General features: G+C 41.7%; 1 protein-coding gene and 1 pseudogene across 1 annotated transcript in view; one reads left to right on the top strand and one right to left on the bottom strand.

The window, feature by feature from the left end:
• adam15 (ADAM metallopeptidase domain 15) overlaps positions 1-24,109 on the top strand; it is a 151,216-nt gene that overhangs the window by 85,749 nt on the left and 41,358 nt on the right. The window lies entirely within an intron of this gene.
• Positions 337-11,668, bottom strand: LOC119898206 (annotated as a pseudogene).

The raw sequence follows: 24,109 nt of genomic DNA, 5'->3' as shown, positions 1-24,109 counted from the left end.
TGTCCCCGGTTTCTATTTCAGAAATCTGGTCACCTTAGTGTGGGAGCTGACCAAAGTGTTTGACATCATATCAAACAAAGACGGCCAGAAGTCTGTGGACATTTGACTTGTCCAGGTGTATTTTTACCTCTGTGAAACAAATCTCTCCAACATGAGAAGAAGTGAAAGTCTGAAGTCGTTCTTTTGCTGCCTAAAATAGTTTCACCTCAATGACCATTGACTGATGTTGATGATGATGTTGATGATCCGGTAATGCTGTGACTACCTGATTAATAAATCGGAAAACAAGCAGTAACTACAGGCATCAGATAAACAAGAACAATGTGGGTTTTGAAATTGGAGGAGTTAAAGTAAAGCCCCCTAAACAGAAAATACTCAAGTGCAAGTAGCTCAACATTTGACTTAAGTACTATTACCCCTAAGTGGAGGCACAAAGACGACGCATATATCGGAGCGTCATCTCTCGTCCACAGTCCAGAGATTTATATTAGACTTATCTCATGGTCCCATGTTGAGAAGACTTATTTAGGATAATGTAGAGCTCCCTTGTTTTAATCAAAGTAAGACATAAATGAGAATATATGTGGGGGCACAAGGCGTTGATCTCAGCGATGCCAACATGTGGAGCCTCACGTGGTCTTAGAGTCATTTCTGTTTTGGGTTCTGTTTTATTGCAAAATTAGGATGAGATTTAAAGTACATGAAAATAAAAGAGACATTTACAGAGAGAGTCATTCCTCTGAGCCAAAACTGTCCAGTGGGGGTCAGAGGACGGGGGTCTCCAGGCTTCTCAGCCACAGTTCCAGGGCGTACTTGGTCCCGGTGCTGACCCGCTCCACGTCCGGGCCGCTGACCGGCGCCCGGCTGACCAGCACCGTCAGAGGCAGGGTGGAGTCAGTCAGGGCTCCCTCTGTGGAAACCTGCGACACACTGGAAACACAGCGGGAGGTCAAAGGTCACGCTGGTCAGGAGGAAGTTAGTTGGACTAAATCAGTATCAAATAGGGCTGCACGATTTGAAGATTATTATTATATAATGAAACAAATGATACTATCAGTCTAACGTGCTTAATTATCAAGGAATGCACGAAATACTGACATTTTGAAATGTGTTTTTCTCAACTTGAAGAAAGTTAAAACAATAAACAGTATTTATAACAATAACAAGTCAAACAGAACAAGAGGAGCAAGTTTCTCTACAGCTACTGCTCAAAACACATTTTTCTCACTGCACGTAGGCTTTTCTGTTTTAGGGGCTGAAGGTAACGAGCAGACTGCAGCGCTCACACAGAAGAGAGCGTCACACACACTTTTTAATAAATCACACACTTTTTGCGGTTATGTAATCACTCATGACATCGTGCAGCCCTAGTATCAAACCGGAATATATGTTGGGGCCTGTGTGGTTATACTGTCCTGAATATTTTGGGTTTGTTTTCATGACAACAAAAAGTAGAAGAACAGAAACATTCCAGTTACAAGTGGCCGGGTCAGAACAGCAGCACTGTTCCTGCTGGTTTTCCTCCATAAATAACATCCAATGGTTGCTCTTTAAAGATTTCATTTCTAAAATTCCCCAAATAATGTTTGACAAGAACAACAAATCTGTGAGTAAGTTCAAAAACGTATTTATTCTAAAGTGAACCCAGAGGACAGCTGAAGTCAGAGGTGTGTCCAAGTCATTGTTTTACAAAGTCCTAAACAAGTTATAATTTGCTCTCCACCAAACTGAATAGCATTTTATATCATAACAAGATTTAAAATGGGAAATATACTTTAGTGAACTGCGTTAGCCGGTACAGAAAAAAGGCAGTGGCGCAGTTTGTCATCCAGTCGGTTCAAGTCAAAAGGCTCAAGTCCAAGTTAAGACACGATTCATTGGTGTTGAAGTTAAAGTCGGGTCTAAAGTCATCATATTTGTGACTGGAGTCCACTCCTCTGCCTGAAGTTTAATCTTTCTTACTGGTGGCACAAGACATTCTATTGAATGTTGGATCTTTAACTGTGGAGCTGTTTTATTTATTATTTATTAGTATTATTTATCCACAGACTGCTGTTAATAAGAACATAAGTTTCTGTCCCTGAAATACATTCTGCATTAAAGAGGAACTGAAACCAGTCCAGAGGCATCTGTAGTTACATCCAGACGTCTAAATTCACTGAAATCAGTTTAGTGTCAGGCCAAACATTTAAACCCATCACACGAGACAACAGCATTTATCAAACATCTCAAAATAAATTACAACAAATCTTTTTTTAAAGAAATTATTATTGATTTTTATTCAATTATTAATTATTTTTCCTGCATTTAGCTGCAAAATTAGAGCATTTAAGTTGTTCCCTTTTAACAGGCGCACCTAAGAACACAACTCGTCACCTTAAACACATTAACTGAGACCAACATTAGTGAACCTGACACCAGATCTGAAAGGTAAAAGAAATGAACTGGAGGTCCGACGTATCTAAAGACCCCCTGACTAAATAAACAATTTATGATAATAATTTATTGATATTGAAACAAACATATTGTCTGTATCAGTTATTTCCTGTCCAGGATCGAGTTCCAGGTTTTAAAACACTGGCTCACTGACGCCCACAGCTGTAATCCACATGCTGTACTACCTGTACTGTTCATGCCACACACTGACCGTATGTATATTGTGTGCTTGTTCCAGCTGCCATCACTTCCGTTCCCTGCTCATGTTTGTGATCTGCTGCTACTAGCCTTTGTGTTAGCTGTTTAGCTAAAGTCTCTGTAACCCTGTTGCAGCAGTATTACCTTACTGAGCGTTTGTTGAGTAGCACACTTGAGTTAGTTGTGTTTTGCCGTGTTTCTGCAGAGTTGGGTTAGGTTGTAGAGTAAATACCGATACCCACTCTACACGTTCAGGATATTTTCTTTGTTTAGTCCATTAAGCCTCGTTCACTCTACGCGATTTTAAGCCCGATTTGCCGCTCGGTGAGCTCGGCGACCGTCAGGCTGTGATCGGGAGTAAATCAGCGATTGATCGCCAGTCGTTATGTGTGAACTACTCAACGACGCATCAAAACGGCTCCCTGTCTGACACATCGCCGACTTCTGCCAGACATTTAGCACGCCAAATATCTGGAGGAGGCTTTTGTTGTTTAAACCTGGTAAAAAGTCTTGTGTGAATAAATAACTTTTCCACCATACCAAACACATCTGGTTTATGCGTACGCCCCCTTTCCCCCAGGGAGCTGGGCTGTAACATCTTAGTTAATTTTTACTTTCTCTTTTTATCTGTACTCCTGTCAGTCCTTGCTGAATTTGCTCTCTCGGGATCAATCATTATCGAGATACCTGATGCTGCTCGGCAGGTCGTCCAGACAAACCTCGGCGTCCTCTCTGTCCACGGAGGACACGACGGCTCCGACCAGCCGGCTGTCGGCCCACAGACAGGCACTGACCTCGGCAGGAGACGGGCTCAGACAGGCCTGCAGGGTGGAGACATGAAGACATCCTACAGTCACATTCTCTGCTGGAGACACAGAGACGGTCACGTCCGCATCACCTGTAGTACCTGTAGCTGCAGGTGAGAGAGGCAGGAGTGCAGCAGCATGTAGATGACTATGTGATGTCTCTGGGAAGTCCTCTGGACAGCATGGGAGGATACACTGACTGACAGAGAGATCATTCACCATTAATGCGTTCGTTACACGGCTGTGACTCAGTGGCCCAGAGGTTAAAAACAGACACATTAAACCTCTGTGGACTGATTCACTCCACCCAAACAGAAAGAAACAGGTGTTATTGTGGAACACAGAGACAAAACCTTTGATTTAAAGAAACAGAACATGTCGAGAATGTTTCTGCCCGGTGAAGCTAGACAACAGTTTGCTTTAATGAATCTGGTTTGAGTGTTTGGTCTCCGTCTGTCTCACCTCCCAGAGTCCCAGTATTTTTGGAGAAACTTCCTCAGGTTTCAGTTTCAGGCCGGTTTCCTCCTCTAACTCCCTGAGGCCGGCATCCAGCAGCTACACACACACAATAAAAAGGATTACTCTGGCGTGACCGGCTCTTTGTGTTCAGTCAAGAAGAAACACTGCGCAGGAGTCACGTAAAATTATTTTCAGAAACAGAAAATGATTTACCGTCTCATCTGGCTCAACATGGCCACCTAGAAAAGAACAAAGCCACGAAACATGAGCCTTTAAAATACTCAGGTGTGTGTAAACTAAGACGTGTGTTTAAGGGCCATACCTTTCAAACCTCCAGTTTACTCTGGGATTCTCCCGTAATTTAACATTCTCTCCGACTGTCCTCCCATTGAAATATTTGCCCTTAAATCTCCCATATTCTTAACCTTAAAACCGCAGTTGCTTTTTCTATGACTGCACCAAGTGGGAACCTCCTTTTTCCTGATTTGCAAAGGCAAATGCCGCAAGATCAGTTATTGTTCTAAGCTCACGGAAATCTCACGCACTCTACAAGTAGCATGTATCCGACAAGTGCTGAATTTATACGCCCATTTATATATTGCTTATATAATGTTCAAACCAGGTATCGCATTCTGACCGCCAGATTGTAGTCACTTACTTAATGTTGGACTTAGTAGACCCAATCCTTGCTGCACTGATATTTTATAGCAACTGGTTCCTAGCAGTAACTTTAGGATTCAGTGTGTAACAGGGTTTCTGCAGGTTTCACCTGATCATATTTAACCTTTTAAGACCACTATGAATGAAATTTAAGACTTATTAAAACATTAAAACATGCATTCACAGGGCGGTATAATGTAAAAGAAATTAAGATGGTATTTTTGTGTTGGAGGTTTTGGGGGCAGATCATTTTGAAACAATGTTATTACCACATCTGTGAATAATAAGTAGGAAAATCTAGAGCAGATTTTGGATTAACTACACCCCAAAAGCTAAACTTGCTAAAGAAGTCTTATGGGTTTGAATCATAACCATTAGATCTGGGAAAATTCATGAGGTTAGATTTGATTTTTACATTCATGGCGCAGCAGCAAGCAGTTTTGAGCCTCACCACCTTATAAAGGAAGGAAAACACTGTTAAAATGACCTCAGAATCATTACAGATTATTCATGTTTGCCTTTTGTGTCTTAACTTACTGCTTTAAGTAGAAAAGCAACATGAGAACCACCTCCCTTCTGGATAATTACAAGTATTTCATTTGTGCGTCAATATCCAAAAGAATAATCTCATTAGCTTAAAAGGACTAGTTTGCATCTCTAATCTGCTTTAACGTTACTAACCTCAGCTCTTCTGCGGTCACCGCCCTCCTTTCTTTATACTATCAAGATGTACAGTACAGGACAGAGCTGTAACCTGACAACTTAACGCTGATCTTATCCTCCGCTAACTTTCACCGTCACTTTCTGCCGCTCTCTCTGACCAACACTCCCTCATCTCCTTTCAGACAGCGTGACAAAGCGTAAGGATTTTACACTAAAGGTTCCCTTCAGCGTCCGTATGAAACGCCACCTGTTTCCTACGTTGCAGCAACACAAGGGTTAGCCAGTCGACATGCGCACATTCAGTGACTTGCTTGGTTTAGGTACTAACATTTCTGATGTTAGTCTGATGGAGTCTGTTGTGGTAAGGGTAGGGGACTTCAGGGGGCGGTCAACACCTTTATCACGAACGTAGCTAGCTAGCTAGCTGGCACTTCCGGTCTGTACGGGACGCTCCAGAGCGTCTCACACAGACGCTAAAGGGTAACTACGCTTTGTCACTCTTTCTCAAGTCGTCGGTATATGACGCCCTGAGATGAGAACAGGCTGCTCTGTCACTTGTCTTTTGAAGAATGAGTTGAGGGAGACAGCCGTGAGTGTTACCGTGCTGAACATCATTAATGATCGTGTTTCTTAAGGTTGCACTTCCCCAGAGCTGAATCTGTCATACAATCCGACAAAGACAATAACACAACGGCTGCATGTTGGTCTTTGTAGTCGTGACACAGCGAATTATATTTGGACTAGCGAAAGAAAGAACTACAACACCACGGGGTGCGGGAGCACTTCAATGAGCATTAGAGGCGTTACGTGGACGCTGGAAAATTGAGACCTGTTTAAAAGTTTTTAAGGCCTAGAACACAAACTTCAGTGACAAACTTCAGACTTTTTAAGGCCTTCAGTTTTGATGTTGAATACCCCGTGATCACCCTGTCTAAATGTAAGGGGGTATATGTGGACAGTGGTAGGGGTGGTGCCAGTGTTGACAGGTATGTTAGAGGCTACTGCAGTTCTGTAGTAGTGCATACAAAATTAATATGAATTTAAAACAGAAAGGTCCAAATCTGAGCAGCAGAGGTGGAGATATCCTGCATCCTACCCTTCCCACAATGCACCTGCCCTCTCTAACAGACCTGGAGGGACCCAGACGTTGGGAAATATACGAAGCTCCTTCGACCGTCGTGTCAACAACACTCTCTGATTGGCTGTCTGCAGGAGTATAGCCACGCCCACATCTATTCCACGCTGCTGAACGTCCAGTGGGATCGCAGCTGCCTCCGTGGCTGACAGGTGTTTGATGGGACAGAAGGCGGGCCTCTAGGAGAGAAAAGGATAGCAGGGTTGTTTCAAAAATGGAGGGATGAATATTAAAGCACAATTCTGGTGATGTTCTACATTTTTCTTCATCAAATCTCATGTTCAGACTCCAACCAGCAGCGAAAGTATCCGCTAACAGGTCCTGTGTCTCACAGCCTCTTCTTCCTCTGAGCCATACAGAGCCTCAGTCCATCCTTCCCGCCCCAAAGGACCTCAATTCAGAAACAATATGAACAGCAGCGGGACAACTAATGTTTTGATCCAGTTTCACCTGTGTCCTGAACAGGGCTGAAACAATTCATCAATTAATTCGATTGCCAAACAGCAGCGACATAAATTCTTAGCATCAACGCTTCGTTTAATCCATTTAACTATTTAGCGCAGACATTTATTAGTGTCGCACATCGCGCTTACCAGTGCTTAATATGTGCCGGAGCTAGCCGGAGCCCCGCTGCTGAGTTTTAAGCCTTTTGCACTCCAGCACCTATAAAGTGCTTCTACACATATAAAGTCCAAGATTTCATCCAGACCAATAGGGTAGCTAATAATGGTTTCTGATCGCCCTTTAAAACAATGTGCAGATACGCCGTGCATTTTGAATATTTAAATTGATCGTAAATTATTAATTAATTCTTTTTGGCGGATGACGCATTTCACACGCTCTGGCACCTAATAATTTACAAATTAAGCACTGGCACTTACACTGTGATCAAGTGAACACGACGTGATTATGATGGCGCAAAGTGAAGGAAGAGAGAAAATAGCGAAGCACAAAGAAGAAAGTGTCCAAAGTATGGGATTATTTTAAGATAAAAGAAAACAACTCTGTAATGTTACAGCCCGTCCACCGTAAAACAAAACTGATGTTGCCTACAGCAACAGCACCTGAACAGAAAGCACCCAGGCTATCATCAAGTCCACCGAGCGGAACAAGGTAACAGTAACACCAACTTCAGCATTAAACTTCTTAAATGATGAATCGATGAAATAATCTGCAGATTACTCCATTACTAAAATGATCATTAGCTGCAGCTCTAGTTGCTGGTATGTTTACATATTAGTAGAAAACACACATGAATGACAGAGTTACATTAGCTACAGTTACGTTAGCAGCAGTCACGTTAACTACAGTAACCTTAGCTACAGTCACGTTAGCTACAGTCACGTTAGCTACAGTAACCTTAGCTACAGTCACGTTAGCTACAGTCACGTTAACTACAGTAACCTTAGCTACGGTCACGTTAGCTACAGTCACGTTAGCTACAGTAACCTTAGCTACAGTCACGTTAGCTACAGTTACGTTAGCTACAGTCACGTTAGCTACAGTCACGTTAGCTACAGTTACGTTAGCTACAGTCACGTTAGCTACAGTTACGTTAGCTACAGTAACCTTAGCTACAGTCACGTTAGCTACAGTCACGTTAGCTACAGTCACGTTAGCTACAGTTACGTTAGCTACAGTCACGTTAGCTACAGTCACGTTAGCTACTGTCATGTTAGCTTAAGATACATTAGCTTCAGTCACGTTAGCTACAGTCACGTTAGCTACAGTCATGTTAGCTTAAGATACATTAGCTTCAGTCACGTTAGCTACAGTCACGTTAGCTACAGTCACGTTAGCTACAGTCATGTTAGCTTAAGATACATTAGCTTCAGTCACGTTAGCTACAGTCACGTTAGCTACAGTCATGTTAGCTTAAGATACATTAGCTTCAGTCATTGACAGAAACAGTTATGACGTCACATTCGGGGCTTTTGGATTTGTGGTTTTTGAAATTAAGTATTTTCACAGTCTTATTCTTAAACAGTTTTATACAAACAGCGACTTTCTTGACTTAAGTTATATTTTAAACTGATAGTGAGCGTGTGTGTAATTCAGGACACAATTCAAACAGGATAAAAACATTAGTCGTTGTTGGCTACTGTATGTATTTTTTCTGCAATATGATCCCATAGTGGTCCACAGGAAGAGGAGGTGCTTAGGTCGCTATAGAGCTCCACTACTGTCCTAATGGTACGTTCCATTTGACACAGGAAGTCGGAATTTCCTACAACTTTCAACTGGAACGAAGTTGGATCTCCGATTCGGAAAGTCGAGACAACCGCACTACCCCGACTTCGGGATCCAAGATGGCTGTCGGAGTATCAACAGTTAGTGAAAGTTATAGTTTATAGTGTTTATTAGCACGTCTGTGTACTTGTGACTCATAGAAATGTTCGTACACAAAGTGCTGTCCAGCAGCTGTCTGTGGACGTGTTGCTACAGTATTTAGTAAATACCACACAATGCATTTTTTTAATCAACCGGCGTATCAATAGCTAACCTGGCTAGTTGTAAACAAACAGCTGGTCAGGTTTTCCGACTTGTTAACTGGAACGCCGAAACTCGGTTGTGACATCATTCCCAGCTTCGACCTCCGACTTCCGAGGTAAATGGACCGCAGCATAAAACTGGGTCACATGATCCATCATCACTATAAACACACACTGTAGCTGCTAAGCTGCACAGACACCGTCCTGCTGCCCCAAATCCTCACTAGAGCACCACATGTGGATTAATCCGCCACTGAAAGTAGTCCCCAACAGATGCACTATTTCCTCATGTTTGTCTGATAGAAGCTGCAGAGACAGGAAGTCAGGAAGTGTTGGTTTGGGTCTGCACATGAGACTTTTCTTGATAATAACAAACATAGAATATTTTCAGCCTTACACTTTGAAGACAGAGGGATAAATATTAAAAACAGAAGCTAAATGTTTTGTGACCTTCAGAGGAATCCCTCGTCCTTTGTCTCCTCTGTAAAGGATGAACTGGTTTTTCTCCAGAGAGCAGTTCACCTCCACCTCGTCCTCACCGCCGTCACTGAAGTGAGCCGTTATACTCTGACAACAGAAGAAGAAGTATGAGGAAAGACAAACCAGGTATAACTTCCTGAGATAATGTAATGAAAAGCAGTAAAAGTGTTTGGTTGTGTGTGCCGTTAGCTGGTTAAAGGAACAATCCAACATTTTGGGGAATGTTTGTAAATGTAACCTTTAAATAATCTGGATCCGTCTGCACTGACCTGAACAAACTGAGCTCGCTGTGGAGCTGCTCGCTCCTTACAAACATAAACCAGGATCCTCCTCACTTTGTCCATGATGCTTCTCCACCTCAGCTGGAAGACAACAACAAGCAGCAGCTCTGTTAATGTTTCTGTGGTCCGAACAGGTCACTGCATTTTTCATACAGCCTATGGATCATTCTCGTTGATCTCTGGGGAGGACAGCAGGACCAAGAGAAGATCTGGCAGTGTGCCAGACACTGACTGGACCGCCAGCTAAAAACACTCCTTTTAATACTTTTGTAATCAGCTCCAAACACTAGCAGCTTTCACGCCGCCTTATTCTGTGTATATTGTTTTTGTTTCTGTTTATAGTGTGTATATATATTGTTCTCTAGACTGTAGCCTGTGTCTGATCTTATTTTATAATTGTATTATTGTATGAGTAAGCACATCATGAGCAATGTACAATCCTAAGTCAAATTCCTCATATGTGCACACATACAAGGCAAATACAGCTGATTCTGATTATTTCACAGGGGTATTGCGCCGATCTGCCGGCTCACTGCACTTTATGAAACGTATGAGGCAGATTTTATTCACCTCTCAGCAGGAAAAGTTGGTGACAGACGATCTGTTTGTGAAAAGCCACAGCCGACACGCCGTAAAGCCGGACCGCTATGTGAAAGCACACATGGTTGCAGGATTAAGGCCTTTTCACACGGGATAAAGCTGCAAACTGTTGTTCAGTGTGAAGACGCGAATGCGACATAAACGCAGATATTCTTTCTGCACTGATCTCTGCATGAAAGCGGCTACACTCCCACGCTCCCCTCCAGACTCCTGTCGCCTAACGTCCACCCCCTTACAAATCAACGCCAATCAAACATAAGTAACAGGAAAAGAACAACCAGTGAACGCCCCTAACACGCCCAATAATTTAGATCCCTTGGTACATCGGGGATCAATTTAAGTGCGACTCACAACCAGCAAGCACGCCGGTCTGCTGCTGTCAAATTTATAAGCAGAGTACATTTACCCGCCAATGCGGCAGGTAGCTTTCTAACATTTGGCCGCCAAACGGAAAATCCACCCGCATTTGGCGGATGGGTGTTTCTGCACATTAGTGTCTTTGTCGGTTCTGTGCATAAAGTAATTATTTTTTATGTTTTACATAGATATGTACATATTCACCCTCAGTTTCTTTGTAAATGATCAGTAAGCCTGTGAGTACACGTGGCCCATGTTAAAATGTTAGGCCCTAAAAAAGTACTTAAAATTACTTTTTTTTATTTTTTTACAAAAACTACAAATTGAACTATTTTTGTTTGAAAGAGCCTGGCGAAACATCTTTTATAAACATTTTGCTGTGTTGGTAAAATTACTTATGATTGCTGATCAAGCTGTAGATTTCTCTGTTCATACTCTTTAAACTTTATATTTTCTTACATTTATATTTACTTACAAACTCTTTATCTATATACCTTTTATTACTATTTCTATTCCTTATGCCTTGACAGTGTGAATTTGTGACAAAGAATTTCCCCTCGTGGATCAATAAAGTATTTCTGACGTACTTCGTGTAGACTGTGCCCCGCCCACCATAGAAATCTCAGACCAATCAAAACTAGTTTTACATGTCAACTAGTGTAGTAGCAACAATTCAAGATCAGTATTTGTGATTAGCTGTAATTTTACAGTGCTACAAAGCTCCAACCTTGTTTGGCCCATTTTATCCGACTTCCCCACCAGAAGCTTTTAACTAGCTTTGTCTGAGACTGACAGGGTCAGCGGGCCACATGTTGGACATCGGACTGAAACTGAACTGTCAACAAACACCAACAGTTAGCTGTTAGCTAACATTTAACGCCGCTAGAAGCTTCTGCATTGGGCTAAAATACAGCGACTTGTTTACTTTAACCTCTGCAGGTGTTACTGTCCACATGTCGGCGAATACTGACTAAAAGAAACCGAGCAGAAAGAGGAGAAACCTGCGTGCAGAGAGGAGGAGACACCAGCTAACGTCCGTCCGCGCATTTCAGCACCATTCTGCATCCGGTTGCGCACTTCAAAATAAAAGCCAGCAGCTTTCATGCCGAAATAATCGGTGTGAAAATCACCTTCAAAATAAGACGTCAGGAAGAAGATGTTTTACGCAAAGGAGTCAAACAGACTCCTTTCTCAACTTTCCTCATATCATAATGAAACTTTACAAGCTTAAAGTAAACAAATTTACAAATTAGTTATTACATCATTAAATATGCGCTGGGACTGAAGGTTTGCATTCTGCACTTTGGACAATTTGGATCCAGACGTTTTTATGTTAAACAACAATCCAAATCTATGTGTCTAAAATCAATTAATTTAGCATTTGTTTAAAACGCTAATCTAATATTTAATTATACGTTGTGATGTGTTTGTGTCACTGAAATAAAAGAATGAGACAAATGCAAGTAGGCTAATGTTATAAAATAAATAAAACAAGAAGTAATATTCTCAGCAGAATTCTGCATCTATTTGCGGTCTTCAAAATAAAAGCCAGCAGCTTTCATGTCGAAATAATCTGTGTGAAAATCTCAAAATAAGACGTCAGGAAGAAGATGTTTTACGCAAAGCGAGACTCCAGTCAAACAGGCTCCTGTCTCAACTTTCCTCATATCATAATGAAACTTTACAAGCTAAAAGTAAACTTTAATAAAACTAAAAGTAAGTAAACAGAAAAGTTGTTTTGTTAAATTTACAAATTAGGTATTACATCATTAAATATGCGCTGATTTGCATATCACACATAAATCTTCCAGCACATTGATAAGAGTCTGATGGATTTTTTGGGTTTCATTGTGATAATAATAGTTTTTTAATGGATTTATTGAAATATACCACTCATATGTGTGACAGACCTTTTCCCTCCCATAATTTTACAGATAAAATACCACATAAATGACAATGACAAAAGATATTTAAGACCTCAGAATAGTGTGTAAAATGATGATAATTTGAAGGGCGGGGAAAATGACTTGGCGTTCCTCAAACATGTCATTTTGAAAAAACATCTTCTAACACATAAGAAACTCAGCATAAACATTACTGTCAGTCACATGAACACATCTCTTAAAGATATCTGATATATGAACTAGCTAACACTGTGCTCTAGAAAACAAGCTTTCAAACAATATATGATTCAATGTGGAGAGTTTTAAAAATACCAGTTGAACTTTTACATGGAAAATGCTAACGAAGATTAAATTTACTCATCTGCATTTAACGGACTCGGGATAAAACGGACAAATAATAATGTAATTTAGATTATTTTGTATATTTTATGGAAGCATGCAGATAATATTTGCAAAATAGCTTGAAATCTGAAAATTGACAGATTGAAGCAAAAATCATCATTTTGGACTGTGGTGTCTCGCGTTACAATACCACAGTGTAGAAAGTAATAAATCCTGCATCCAAAAGTTGACTTAAGTAAAAGTATTAACATCAAAATGTATAGAAAGTACCAGAAGTAGACATTCTCATCATGCAGATTGTATTGTTAATCCGATCTGTAAAATAAGTAAAAGGTAAAATATTTGAGAAATCTGGCGTAGTATAAAGTAACATAACATAGAAATACTCAAGTAAAGTACAAGTACCTAAACACTGAGCAGTAGTTGAGTAAATGTGTTTGGCTTTTTTTACATTTAATCACCATACCCAGATAATGTTGTCAAGACATCATACGAGTCATGATTTTGTTTTAAGCCCAATCCATCCATCCATCGTGAGCCGCTTATCCTGCGTACAGGGTCGCGGGGGGGCTGGAGCCAATCCCAGCTGACATTGGGTGAAAGGCGGGGTACAGCCTGGACAGGTCGCCAGTCCATCGCAGGGCCACACACAGACAAACAACCAGTCACACTCACTTTCACACCTAAGGACAATTTAGAGCCACAAATCAACCGAGTCCGCATTTCTCTAGATGGTGGGAGGACTTTGATGTTTCTTCAGTAAAAACAAACAACGTGTGGAAACAAAACTTCAATTTATTGAATAAAATCAGAGCTTTCAGAAACAAATTCAAACACAGACTCTCACAGTTTCATCTCAAGTCAACATCGATGGCTCATTTCTGTATTTTCATCAACACGTCTGTTTTTATTCAGATTGTCATTAAAGAAAAAGTATTCAGTTATGTAGTAAAGTGCAACACAGTTTGTTCTCAGATGAAAACAGAAAATCAAAGCAAAGGTTTCCAGCGCCTATAAGCCATAGCCGTCAAAAACCCTTTGCCCTTCCGGGTCAAAACACCTGCCCACAACAGTTTGAATGCTGCCTTTATAACCTCGACCCCAGGTAATAGCAGAGCGACACCCAATGTACAAACAGGAAACAACACCCAATTCCTGAAGGCACAAAACACCACATTTGGCTCCTACAGTGGAGTTACGATTTCTGTAACTTGCTAGTATATTTATTCAGTTTTTTCCAAAGATGTAATGAGTTTTATTATATTATAATAAAACACACATTTAACAAATATATGAACATAAATAACAATAAAAAAGTAAATACTACAGCATTAAATGGCAACTTTATACGAGATAAATTTGCATTTTGCTTTCCAAACAGACAAGTACTGTAACGTTTTACCTCATTCATTTTGGATGTTGATATAAATGAGATGAGTCAACATTAAGTTAGATAAGGATAAAATATGATCAATTGTTACTTTAGCTGCAGTGAATTTTTCCTATATATAAATATGTGAGTGATTGAGCTTAAATACAATTCATATCATGACATAAAACATAATATTCCATATTGTCAGGAGTGACATTTTACGCCTTTAGTGCATGGTGAACTCACACGTGGACAGTTAAATAAAATTTTAAATTTAAAATTTTATTTTTTTTTATAATTGATGCATGAAAGTGTTGATAAGTTTATTTTTTGGTAAAATATGTTTTATCAATGTGGTACGTTAAAGAGAGCTTTTGTACAGTATTCTTTGTAAAGTTTGGTTTAGTACACAACATTATCGCTAAATAAAAATACATTCATGGTAGATAACCACATGCACAGTGACATAGTTCATTTCAACTCTAAATTTACACACCCAATGACCAGTTATTAAACAGCATCTCTAAATAATGCTCCCTTGTCACCAGACTGCCTTCATAAATGAGTCTGTTTAATTTTGTCTAGCTTGCATAAGACAACCTGTGAAAAGCTTTCAACACTCAGTCTTTACCTGTCGTGTCTTCTGCTGAATTCGGCGTTAAAATAAAATGTATTAAGCTGTTTCAGAACGTCGTACCTCAGTTTGTCCCGACATGAAATCCTCTCTCTATTGATGCCGTCTGAATCATCTGCTCAGCAACGACGGGTTAAGTGTCTTGCTCACGGACAAGGCATGCGTCTTTTCCACTGCCCCCCCAAACCCCAAACCCACATTTAAACCTGAACACAATTTTGACCCCTAAATTACCCAGAATGCAGTGCAACATGATTACTCTTGGAAAGAGTATAATGACAGGCAGAGTCAGAGTATGACAGTACTCTGCTGTAGTATTACTGGTGGTATTCTCACGGTGAGTTTGGAGGCGATGTGGAGGTTTGTAAGCCATCGCTGTCCCGACGCTGCAGAGCCATCGTGGAATTACACCTGGAAGTCAAAGGTCAAACCAAAAACTCATCATCATCTGGTCTTTTTTATCATCTTGTTGATTAATCGTGACAATAGTCGGCAGATTGGTCCATAATGAAAATAACCGTTAGTTACAGCCTTAGCTATAGGCTGAGTGGGAATCGTGATAATATATTGGTAAGATCATAAAAAGGTACACCTTGCTGGTACTGGGCTGGACCCCCTTTAGCCTTCAGAACTGCCTTAATTCTTTGTGGCATACTTTCAACAAGGTGTTAGAAACCTTCCTCAGAGACTTTGGTCCATATTGACATGATAGCATCAGATGCTGCAGATTAGTCGGCTGCACATCCATGATGTGAATCTCCCGTTCCACCACATCCCAAAGGGGCTCTGCTGAAGTACAGGGAACTCATTGTCATGTTCAAGAAACCAGTTTGAGATGATTTGACCTTTGTGACATGGCGCATTATCCTGCTGGAAGTAGCCAATCAGAAGATGGTACACTGTGATCATAAAGGGATGGACATGGTCAGCAACAAGACTCAGGGAGCGTTTAAGCGATTCTCTGTTGGTACTAAGGGGCCCAAAGTGTGCCAAGAAAATATCCCCCACACCATTACATTACAGCCTGAACCGTTGACACAAGGCAGGATTGATCCATGCTTTCATGTTGTTTACTCCAGATTCTGACCCGACCATCTGATTGTCTCAGCTGCTATCCAGACTCATCAGACCAGGCAACGTTTTTCCAATCGTCTATTGTCCAGTTTTGGTGAGCCTGTGTGAACTGTAGCCTCAGTTTCCTATTCTGAGCTGACAGGAGTGGCCCCCAGTGTGGTCTCCTGCTGCTGGAGCCGATCTGCTTCAAGGTTTGGCGTGTTGAGATGGTATTCTGCATACCGTAGTTGTAACAAGTGGTTATTTCAGTTATTGATGCCTTTCTGTCATCTCAATCCAAACTGTCTGACTGAAGAAGGAGGCATTCCGAGATACGTTATTAGTCCATCAGTCTGTGGCACTGCTCAGGTGTTATGAGAGCCCAGGTTGCTCTGATAGTGGCCTTCAGCTCTTCTGCATTGTTGGGTCTGGCGTATCGCATTTTCCTCTTCACAATACCCCATAGATTTCCTATAGGGTTAAGGTCAGGCCAGTTTGCTGGCCAATGAAGAACAGGGATACCATGGTCCTTAAACCAGGTACTGGTAGCTTTGGCACTGTGTGCAGGTGCCAAGTCCTGTTGGAAAATGAAATCTGCATCTCCATAAAGTTGGTCAGCAGCAGGAAGCATGAAGTGCTCTAAAACTTCCTGGTAGACGGCTGCGTTGACCTTGGACCTCAGAAAACACAGTGGACCAACAGCAGCAGATGACATGGCACCCAAACCATCACTGACTGTGGAAACTTTACACTGGACTTCAAGCAACGTGGATTCTGTGCCTCTCCTCTCTTCCTCCAGACTCTGGGACCTTGATTTCCAAAGGAAATGCAAAATTTACTTTCATCAGAGAACATAACTTTGGACCACTCAGCAGCAGTCCAGTCCTTTTTGTCTTTAGCCCAGGCGAGACGCTTCCAACGCTGTGTCTTGTGTAATGCGACAGCTGAAACCCATGTCTTGCATACGTCTGTGCGTGGTGGTTCTTGAAGCACTGACTCCAGCTGCAGTCCACTCTTTGTGAATCTCCCCCACATTTTGAATAGGTTTTGTTTCACAATCCTCTCCAGGGTGCGGTTATCCTTATTGCTTGTACACTTTTTTCTACCACATCTTTTCCTTCTCTTCGCCTCTCTATTAATGTGCTTGGACACAGAGCTCTGTGAACAGCCAGCCTCTTTAGCAATGACCTTTTGTGTCTTGCCCTCCTTGTGCAAGGTGTCAATGGTCGTCTTTTGGACAGCTGTCAAGTCAGCAGTCTTCCCCATGATTGTGTAGCCTACAGAACTAGACTGAGAGACCATTTAAAGGCCTTTGCAGGTGTTTTGAGTTACTTAGCTGATTAGAGTGTGGCACCAGGTGTCTTCAATATTGAACCTTTTCACAGTATTAAAATTTTGAAATATATCAGTCTGTGTGGAATGAATGTATAAATTATACAAGTTTAACTTTTTGAATGGAATTACTGAAATAAATCAACTTTTTGATGATATTCTAATTGTATGACCAGCATCTGTGTGTGTGTGTGTGTGTGTGTGTGTGTGTGTGTGTGTGTGTGTGTGTGTGTGTGTGTGTGTATATATATTTAGCTTAGTGTTTGGGCCCCTACAAGCTTCAGATTAAAAAAGGGTCCCTTTTCAGAAATATTTCTGATTGTACTTGTATTTTGATGTTTTGTGAATAAACTAAACCAGACTGAACTAAACTAAACTGAGCTTGGCATCGTGCAGAGACAAAGACTAAAACTAACACAGCGTGTGTGGGAGAAGTTTGGAGAAGGACATTCGGTCAGCACCATGGTGGTGTTAATCTCTACTGAGGAGGTAATTGTGCAGTGGAAGGAACACTCTGAGGAACTCCTCAAACCCACTAACACCTCTTCTATGGTAGAGGCGGGGCTGGAGCTTAATGGGTCATCATCGTCAATTTCCCTGATGGAAATCACTGAGGATGTCCCCTCTTTAAAAAGGGGGAGCAGAGAGTGTATGCAGATTACAGGGGTATCACACTTCTGAGCCTCTCTGGTAAAGTCTACTCTAAAGTGCTGGAGAGGAGGGTTTGGCCGACAGTGGAACCTCAGATTGAAGAGGAACAATGTGGATTCCGTCCTGGTCTTGGAACATGGGACCAGCTCTTCACTCTGGCAAGGATCCTGGAGGGAACTTGGGAGTTTGCCCATCCAGTCTACATGTGCTTTGTGGATCTGGAGAAGGCGTATGACACGGTCCCCCGGGGGATATAATGTATTACTTCGGGAGTATGGGATGAGGGGGCCCATGTTAAGGGCTATCCAATCCCAGTACGTCCAAAGCAAGAGCTGTTTACGGATTCTCTGCAGTAATTCGGACGTGTTCCATGAGGGGGTTGGCCTCCGCCAGGGCTGCGTTTTGTCACCAGTCCTGTTTGCGATATTCATGGACAGGATATCGAGGCGTTGTCGGAGTGGGGAGGGGGTTCAGTGGGCTAGGGATCTCATCGCTGCTTTTTGCAGATGATGTGGTGCTGATGGCATACTCAAGGGCTCAGCTAAGGTGATTTCTTTACTTTAGGAGAGTTAGAGTAAGTGTTTCTACACTGAACAAAATTATAAAGGCAACACTTTTGTTTTTGCCCCCAAGAATTTCTCTATGTACACAAAAGGCCTATTTCTTTTAAATATTGCTCACAAATCTGTCAAAATCTGTGTTAGTGAGCACTTCTCCTTTGCCGAGATAATCCATCCACCTCACAGGTGTGGCATATCAAGATGCTGATCAGAAAGCATGGGTATTGCACAGGTGTGCCTTAGGCTGGCCACAATAAAAGGCCACTCCAAAATGTGCAGTTCCATCACACAGCACAATGCCACAGATGTTGTTTTGAGGGAGCGTGCAACTGGCATGCTGACTGCAGTCCACTACTAGCCTGTACTGCATTGACTGGAGTTGTAACTAATGCTAATTAGCAGCAAGATTGCCACCCTTTTCCACAGACGACTTCCAAAAACTTCTACAGAAAACTGCAGTGCTGGAAACCAGATCCACAGGTTAGAAGCGAATCTGGAAGTGAATGGATTATGTGGGAATGACTACTTTACCGTGGACCATGCTAAGAGCATGCTAACACACGGCTAATTAGCACCAACAAGACTACCAAGAAGCAGGAGGCTTGGGTAATAAATTTAAAAGTGTTAGTCCTCCCTGGAACGATCTTGGTGCAAAGCCGAAGAGTAAATCATTTCCCTGGGAAATGGGAGGATGAGTAACAGGCAGAACCCAGTGCCCTGAGATTTGTGATGCAACTGGCTGGCCTGCATTATCATCCAGGCAGAGCGCCTCTTCAACCCCTGTTCTTAGTAGGACACAGCCGTGGACAGCTGCGAAAGGGAGAGTTAGCAACAAACCTCCCCAACAACCGAGTGTGCAGCAGGAGAACAGCTTTTCACCACTGCTGCAGGACCCGGGATCTCCGTCTGATGACCTGGATAACATCCCATCCTCACAGAGAAGAGTAAGGACTGAGAGTAAATCAGAAAGTAAAAGGCTGCAGGGAAAGCTAAAACATCATAATGCACATTAGGCCCGTCCCCGACTAAGGATTTACATAGTTGAATCAGAATCGTCAAGTCCTGCCTATAGTCGACTGATAGTCAAATCATGTGTGAGAGTTATCATGAGCGTGAGAGTTCATTGATTTCTAGGATAAACTAAATATAAAACACAGTTAAATAATAAACAAGGTCAGAGGTAAGAGACACTGCAACAAGCCAGTTACTGCAAAAGTGGTAAATTAATTACAGTACCCTGGTCTTTGGTTTGATACGGATAGCCAGCTGCTCAAACTGAACATCAACACCAACTTGAAAGTGTGTGGGAAAACATGTCTTACCAGGATTGGGCGGTAGCGTCTGCGGACACTGATGGCTTTGCAAGAGAAAACACTGACAGTGAGGCTGAAAGAAATCTGCAGGGCGAAGACACCCAGGATGACATGGTAAAATTTAAATGTCCCCCACTGAAATCAGACAAACAAGCACAAACATCAGAGTGAAACACAGAAGTCAGCAGCACTTCAATCTGCGCTCAAACTGCTACTTTAAATATTCAGAGAAACAATAAAACTGTGATTTTAATGGTGCGGTTTGTGATTTGTCAGCAATCTATTTGGTCTTCACTCTCTGTGTAAAAGTTGTTGTAATATTCCAGAATTAGGCTACTCACAATCTTCCTGATTAAGGGGAAACTTGAGACTTAAATGTGCTCATACGTATTATTCTTAGACATGGATATTATACATGTAGGGTGACCATACAAGGAAAACTAGGAAAACCTTTAGTCCTAACAGATATATATTCAACAAGAGATTATTTCAGATTCTGAAGTCCAAACAAACACAGATGTGTTAATCCACAGAGGAGTCCTGTGGATCAGTCAGAGTGATAAACTTACTGTCAAGATGAGAATACACACACCCAGTGAGATAATAATGACGTTGATCACGTTGAACACCAGAGATGCCCAGATCTGCAGATCAGGAAACACAAAGACTCACACTGAGGTCTGATCCACAAACAAGTTTAACTGTGATTCATTCAGACTGTGGCTCCCTGAAGATACCTTGGTTCTACCGTGGTGCTTACGTACTGTGGTAAGCATACTGACTAAGTTCATTTTTCCCTTTCCATCTCTATACCTTTCATACAGCGCAGCGAGCTGGCATCTTGGCGTAATAATCACGGAAAATTGGGCAGTGTGAAAGCGCCTAAAGTAACGGAGGATGCTAATTTCAGTCCTACGCAAATCGATCATCTTGTTGATAGTGCTGCAGGCTCGCTGTGAACGACACTCGACTCTGCTGATCTCTAAAAAAGCAGATAATAAAACAGTCAGCTCCATGGTATAACACTGAAGCTCGCGAATTACAGATCATCACTGAAACTTGAGAGGAATTGGCGTTCCACCAATCAGGAAAATTCTTGCTTAATTTGGCAAGATAGTCTTAAAACTTATAGGAAGGCCCTCCGTAATGCCAGAGCAGCGTACTACTCGTCATTAATAGAGGAAAATAGGAACAACCCCAGGTTTCTTTCAGCACTGTAGCCAGGCTGACAGAGAGTCGCAGCTCTCAATAGTAACAACTTCATGAGCTTCTACAGTATAACCTATATGTTTAGACTGTTTTGCTCCCATCGATCTTTACTAACTAACTTTGATCATTTCTTCATCTAAACCAGCAACCTGCCTCTTAGACCCCATCCCGACTAGTTTTATTAGATCTTAGTGCTGCATTTGCTCTCATTTGCTGGAACCGCTCTAAGCTGGTTTAAGTCCTATTTGTCAGATCTATTTCAGTTTGTACGTGTTATTGATGAATCCTCCATGCATGCCAAAGCTAGTCATGGAGTTCCTCAAGGATCTGTGCTGGGACCAATACTTTTCACTTTATATATGCTTCCTTTAGGCAAAGGCATTTAGGCCTTTCATACTGATACTACGTGTTACGTAGGCAGGTTCTAGGTAACGCAGGAAGGGAATAACAGCACGCTTATCAGACGTTTCACAAAAATAAAATTGTTCCAGTCCCGCACCTCGAGTCAGAGTTGAGTGTGAAGTCTTTTGAAGACGAGTCTGAAGTCGAGACTGAAGTCACTGTGTGTGCGACTTAAGTCAGACTCGAGTCCAAGCCTCAAACTCGAGTCCCCATATCTGCTTCTGGACAACTGTCAAGTCAGAGGTGTTTCTCCATGTATTGGAGTTCTGAATCAGACTAAAGGCTCTTCTCAGGTCGACATTCCTGTATTAAACATTCTTTATTCTAATATTTTGAGATATGGATTTTTGATTTCCATTATCTGTAAGATGTACTTATTATTAAGATTAAAACAAAAAAGGTCTGAAATATTTCACTTTATATGTTCTAGAATATCTGAAAGTTTCACTTTGTTTTTAATTATTTCATGATATTTAAATTTTCTGCGATGCACCTGTAGATATTCTGTAGATAGATGTAGACAAGATTCAAAGACAAAAACACTTCTCAACCTGTAGTTGGATCATTCGTTCAGAATATTTTTTGTATGAATACAACAAAACAGATGACAAATATCTTAATTTCTTTATTCACCAGTATGAGAAGATGAAGTGTGAAAACTCACCAGTCCAAGTCTCGTCCACTTCGCCACCACAGCATTCAGAGATCCGGAGGGCAATGACTGAACCACAGCAGAGACACACATTCATTACCTTCTGTGCTTTAACTTAACAGAATTCAGGTGCTTACAGGTATTAATCAGTTACTTGTTGGGGTGTGTGAAGTTTTACGTACGGCGATCAGGAAGGGGGACAAGACGACGTGAACTACGGTCAGTCTATTGATTTGGCCAGAATGATCCCAGTACACAACAGGCTGACCAAGATCTGAATAATCTGGAAACAGGCAGTCCTCGATTACTACACATGATCACAGAGGTGGAAGAAGTTCTCTGATCCTTCACTTAAAAGTTCAGTGTGTAATATTTCTGAGGGTCTATTTACAGAAATGCAATATAAGATCCATAACTCTGTTTTCAGTTGTGTAAAGACCTTACATAATGACCAATTGTGTTTTTATCACCTTAGAATGAGACATTTCTATCTACATAATCTCTGCTCCTCTTACATGGAAGACACCATGTTGCACCGCCATGTTTCTACAGTAGCCCAATTGGACAAACTGCTCTACAGAGCGCGTTTCATCACTACGCTTCATACGTATGAAGAAGAGTAGTAGTAGTAATTCCAACCCTCACCACTAGATGTCACTAAAAGTAAAAGTATTAATACCACACAGTGAAATACTCCAGTAGAAATAAGTCCTGTTTTAAAAAGCTTTGTAAAGCTGAATTAAAAAACTATTGATGAGTGGAGCCTGTGACGGCCCCTCTGCAGAGTTCATACTGCTGTTGGTGAGCTGTCTGTCTCCAGGGCTGCAGACCTGATTGGCAGGTTATCAGCGGCATGGGACACACCTGGGCCCGGTGCGTCCCATGCATATAAGCCAGAGCAGCAGTCTTGGTTTGGATCTCCTCATTTCACGGCTTCCTTTGCTGTTTTTGGTTTGTTTTTACGCCACAACATCCATGCAGCACATTTCACTTATCCACTCTTCCCACTCATCGTTTTCGCTTATTTTCTTATTAATAAATCACTTTGTTATTTAGTTTACCCGTATGTCTCCCGTTTTTGTTACAGGGGTGACAGAGCCTTACTGGGGTTTTCAAAGCCTGACACTGTGCCAGCATGGATGTACGGGCAGCTGTCACTGGATCACGGTGATGCTGAAGAAAACTTAAAAACATGAAGATTCTCAGGAAGTTCAGCAGCGTCTCTCTGGTTTCTGAGCTGATCTCCCCCCCTGGAGCGGCACCACTCCATAAACCTCTCACCAAATCTGACTAAACCGACATTGTTAACTGTAAAATCTATATAAACTGGTAGAAACACAGAACCAGCATGAACACTACGTATCTGTTTCAGCGTCTCACCCCGAGGACCAGTGGTTGCGGCTTCAGGAAGACGGCCTTCATGGCGATGTTTGCTGGGGAGGTGGGCGGGCCAGTGGGCGTAGACAGCAGTCTGGAGCGGGATGGCGTTTTCATTCTGAGTCACGGCCCCTAATCCTTCGGCTGCGGTGATGGACGTCATGAAGAGAGAGGTCAGAGGTCGTTTAGGATCTCTGTGTGATCAGTGAGGAACCACCTCCGCCTCATTAGAGCAGAAAAAAAAACTGACTGTGACCAAACAAGGGAGCCAGAGGGCACATCTAGAAAAATATGTGATAAATATTACAGATATTTATGGTTTTCACAGCTTTTCTGTGGTGAGAAAGAAGCAAAATGTTGCTCTGTTTGCTTTAAAGATAAAGTCTCTGGAGTTAACGTATTTATTGATTTGATGGAAAAAGTAATTGTCTTTATCATGTAGAAATAAACTGAATTGATATATTTGAAAGAAAGTGGACAGCTTTGCATCCAGTGTTAATTAATGTCAGCAAACAACTATTTGATATGAGAAGCCTGTTGCTGCTGAGTCCACACGTTTCTCCCGTTTATATCTTTCACAAATAACAAAAGGTGGTTGTTGTTTTACTTTTGAATATTAAACAGCACCAAACATACAGTCCAAGTCTCTTAACTGTCATCACATGTGAGTTCACAAACTTCAAAAAAAGCTGCATCACCAGAGTATAGATTTGGCTGATTTGGCTCTTTAATCCACACGTG

Source organism: Micropterus salmoides, unplaced genomic scaffold (assembly GCF_014851395.1).
Source record: "Micropterus salmoides isolate LMB-PRFRI ecotype aquatic unplaced genomic scaffold, ASM1485139v1 Ms_hic_scaffold_11, whole genome shotgun sequence".
In the NCBI taxonomy this organism is placed as follows: Eukaryota; Metazoa; Chordata; class Actinopteri; order Centrarchiformes; family Centrarchidae; genus Micropterus; species Micropterus salmoides.
The sequence above is the reverse complement of the archived record's forward strand: the minus strand, read 5'-3'. Positions and strand labels throughout refer to the sequence as shown.